This window comes from Homarus americanus, unplaced genomic scaffold (assembly GCF_018991925.1).
Source record: "Homarus americanus isolate GMGI-L3 unplaced genomic scaffold, GMGI_Hamer_2.0 scaffold22250, whole genome shotgun sequence".
NCBI classification, from domain to species: Eukaryota; Metazoa; Arthropoda; class Malacostraca; order Decapoda; family Nephropidae; genus Homarus; species Homarus americanus.
The window spans coordinates 11,720,144-11,725,178 of record NW_024741189.1 but is presented as its reverse complement, the minus strand read 5'-3'; positions in this window follow the sequence as shown (position 1 = coordinate 11,725,178).

Genomic DNA, 5,035 nt, shown 5'->3' with positions numbered 1-5,035 from the left:
AAATTGTGAAGGAGAGGTCTTTCTCTACTCTATCTAGGGTGAAAAATCACCTGAGGTCTACCATGGGACAAACCAGATTAAACTCACTTTCATTATAATGCATTGAATCTGGCCTCCTACAATCCCTTGATACAAACAGTATCATTGAAAAATTTTCCATGAAAAAAGTGGTTAGAATTTATTTTGAAATTCTCACAGTTTGCTATACAGTACTTCATGTGCTTGCAAAATTGATTATGCTTCAAGTTAATTGTATTTCTTTTATTATTCCCATATATAAGATGTACATGATATAAAACTAATTTGATTAAAAGTAATGATGTGTCACATTGTGTTGAAATTCTTATTTCTTACATTATGATATTATGTAATATTTGATGACATTTGGCCATTGCAAAATAATTACAGTAAAATTTATATACAGTATATATATATATATATATATATATATATATATATATATATATTATATATATATATATATATATATATATATATATATATATATATATATATATATATATATATATATATATATATATATATATATATATATATATATATATATATATATATATATATATATATATATATATATATATATATATATATATTGATTATTGAAACATGCAAACAATTCTATAAATTTGGGGGCCCACAAGTAGAGTAAATCCGGCCCTGTGGGCGACTGTATTTATGATATTCTAAGTATGGATTTTATTGTTTGTCATAGCAGTAAATATGGCAGCTATATATTACTGAACAGAGGTCGAAGGACATGCACCACTCACGATAACTGAGCATGAGGCATAAGTCTTGAGATAAAGATTATGCACGAGTTGAGTTGTCAATTAAACAAATATCCAACACAAAGTATTTTGTCCCGCCTGGACATTCAAAATATGCAGCAAAAAACAAGATAGTTGAAGAACATCACCAGGGGTTGCCTAAGTGAATGCTCAGGAACGTCAACCAGGCTTTTAAGGGTTAAAAAGATGAATTGCATGTGAAAGTGAATACCATAGGTATGCCTGTCTATTAGGGACACTGCGGATACAGCACTGTACACTGTATACTTAGCCTTTGGTAGTAGTAGTAGTTTATTGACAAATTATAAATACATGGTAAATATATACAAAGAATTCAAAATAAATGTTCGTCCATTAAAATATTTTAAATCAAAACATAACATCTAAGGTGCAATTTTAAACTTAACTAGATTCCTAGTACCTCATGTACATAATTACATAATTCAGGCACATATACATTTTCATTTACTGGAGAAGGTCAGCATATGATACCTTTCACGACAATGTGCAGAGAGCGTACAATCAATCAGCATGTCGTTCATTTTGTACACGACTGTCGTTACACTGACATAATCCCAACTCTGCTGGCGTGCGACTCCACCTACCTGTCTCTACTTTAAGGTTGTGCGACATTAGTCTCAGCCTGGTGAACGACTCGCGCTGAAAATCCGTGATAAACTTCTTACTTAAATATACCTCATGCACTATCATAAAAGAGTTCAGATTGGATATGTATGTAGCAAATTTTGTAGCGCCAGCTGACCTCTCCATTACCAGATTCGCCACTCTGTCTAGTGGGTTTGTGTTACAGTTTAAGGTAATTGCTCTCGCCATGAATCTAAATCCTGGTGTATTTAATATCCTACATAAATCATATACAAAATGAAGAGGTTATTCCACGTCCATTATCTCATGTTTTAATTTCATAAACTTGCACCTCCTCTTTGCGATAATGTCTTGCACTGGGGTAATACCTGACTTGATCATGCAAATTCATACTCGTGTTTTTCCTCATGCCTAACAAGCACTTCACCAGTTTATTATATTGTTTTTCCAATTCTTTCAAGTTATTGGTCAGCCACGACTCAGAACCGTATAATAATGATGACGTTACTGCAGAATCAAATACTTTTTTCTTGTATACAAATGGCATTTGTTTGTTGGCTGCAAAAAAAAACCTGGAAAACTTATTGACCGTGGCTTCACTTGCTGTCTGGTGCAAAGACAGTACACTATCCATTTTTCCAGTCGGTGAACCAAGCCCCGAGGTACAAGTACCTGGGTGTATAGCTCATCTCAATTCCCTCTATCGTCAGACAAAGTGTATATATTTCTTGGCCGTTAACCACAAATTTAGTTTTCTTTTCATTTAGCACCATTCCATACTCTTTACAATATTGTAATACAATGCTGAGTTTCTTTTTATACATCTCCTTATTTATTGCCACTATTACAGCATCATCCATCAATAGTAAACCATGTAAGTTACCCAAGAAACCGTCTGTAGCAATTGCTCTCTTTATCATTTTTATCATATGACCAAAATATATAATAAACAATAAACAGCTCGTCTGAGCTCCCTGGCTGACCCCGATAGACGCATCAACTATTGCTACTTTTAATACATTTTTTGTACACGTATACGGACTTTATCGCTTTTAACATTACTTTTCCACATCCTAAGCTCTTAAGGTGGCCTATCAGCTTCCTACGAGGGACTCTGTCATAAGCTTTACTAAAATCTAAAAAAACACATACTGTATAACAACTTTTTTTATAAACAGCATAATCACACAATAACCTTAAGTAATAATCTGTTCAATATATCCTCTACTTTTTTGTGCACCGGCTTCACATTTATCTCTATTACACCATAATCGAAGTCTGTTCAATATTAACGTACAGTATCATATATTTTCACTAAAGTATCAATTATGCTAATTCCTCTATAGTTATTACACACCATTCTGTTTCCAGACTTAAACAAAACAACCAGTTTGTTAAAACACTACATCATCGGATACCATATGCCAGTGAACATAACATTAAATACTGTCAAGATAAACAATATCCATGATACAGGTAATTTACTAATTATGCCTGGGTATATCCCACTGTAACTCTTTTTTTGTTCATGCTTGTAATAACCTGGTCCAATTCTTGAATAGTAAACAGGTCATCTAATACTCTTCACCATCGTCAAATCCTATGTCTTGGACGTTCGTTGGGTTGAAAAGTTTTTCAGTGTTCTTTAAATTGTTCATCATCCGGTTGTTTCACATTAGATAACTCAATGTTTCCTTTCCAATTAATCGGTTTCCAAATCAATTTAAAATCGTTTTCATCCAATAATCTTTTCCATCGCGGTTGAGTCTCATCCCACACATTTCCATATCCTGGTTGTTGCTTGGCGAACCTGTTAGCTGTGTTCATAATGATGTGACATCCCTCTGAGATAGCTGCACCGACGTCTTCATCACCAGTCACATTGGGTGGTTCCATGTCTCGTAGTGCACTCGCCAGCTCTTCAGTGTCAATTGCCTGATGACACAGAGTCTTCCATAATTTGTACTGTGTCGGTGGTCGGTAGTATGAATGTCCTAACGCTGATGACCTTTCTAACAGCCGGGCTGCAGACACAGGAATATTGTTGTCACTTATTAACATGATGCAGAGTGGGGCGTGGTCGGAGCCTCCAACATCCTGACACACATCCAGTTCTTAAATTAATATTATGCATTCATCCTTCGTGATACACAAGTCAATTTCAGATATCCATGTATCCCTCCGTTTAAATGATAAATTGCCTTCTAACTGCTTTCCGCTACATGTTAGGTGGTTAGCTACAACCATACAGTTGTTGATACACATATTTACCAGTGCTCTGCCGTAGTTATTGACAGTATAATCCTTTACTCCACTGTACTCATATTTCACCATTCTGATCCGTGATGCGCGCCTCGCGTTGAAATCTCTGATTGCGATCACTTTCCCGGGTCCCACAGTGTGCGCAGCAAGTGCACCGTAGTGTGATGGCTGGTAATACGGTGAATCCTCTGGAGGTATGTACACGCCACCTAGCTTGAGGCTCGGTGATCCAGACATCACCACCCAGATCTGGCCTTCGGTATTGGTGTCTACACAAGAGATGTTTTCTGATAATTTGCAGCTAACAAGCATCACTACTCCTCCTCTGTGATGCCCTTCCTTTGATACATTGATATAAATATTAAATCCAGGTACACTCAATTGGAAATATTTGTTTCTAATAGTCAAACTATGTCAAAATTGAGAACAAATTTCAAAATATTTGGCTCCTGGAGTTTATCCTTAAGTCCGGCAATGTTCCATGAACGCAATTTTAACTTGTAAACAGCATCATGTTGTTTACTAGTTAGAAAGACGAGGTGAATACCTGTCTATGATGACGCCGTCCCTCCACAACACTCGATTCTTCCAATCATAATGTATATTCACTCCAACGTTTTCAGGTTTCTCCTTTTCTTCCCGTTCCAGCATCTGAAGACATGCTGCCTCCTTCCTCACAGCTGGGTACACATCCTTCTTAATATATATAGTCAACATTGGTTCTCTGTCGTTTATCAGCTGTTTTACCACTCTCAAAATCCTGTCCCTCTTCCTCTGGTCTTCTACCGTTACATGAATCGGTCTCTTCTTGTGTTCGTTGGGCTGGTCCAGCCACCTCACCTCCCAATTCACTAGGAAGACGGCATCCTGATATCCAGCAGCCTCCAGTACCTTTCGTATCTTATCGTTGTCCGTCTCTCCCGTTTCATCAGCATCCTCTGACAATCCTGTCATCACCAAGTTTCGTCGCCGTTCCTTATTATCCAATGATTCCAGGAATAATTGCTGTTGGTGAATGATTTCATAAGCTTGATCCAGCCTGTCGGATAAACATTTCACCTCTTGCTTCAGTCCTTTCATCTCGGTTAACTCCTCTTTCAAACTCCGAAGCCCCACGAGTAAGACAGAATTTGGTGGTTCTTCAATTCTCTCGGCATTAACTAACGTTTCAGTTGAGCATGGTGAGTTTATTAATTTCATTAGATGCAATTGCTGTACTGTTTCTGCACAAACATATCCAGACATTTTTGGCAAGCGTGTGGTACACAAGGAAGCAAATGGCCAGTACTGCTCTCAACTGCATTCACTTCCCCAGTTGTAAATTTAGGTATACAGTACTATCTATCATAAAAGAAGGG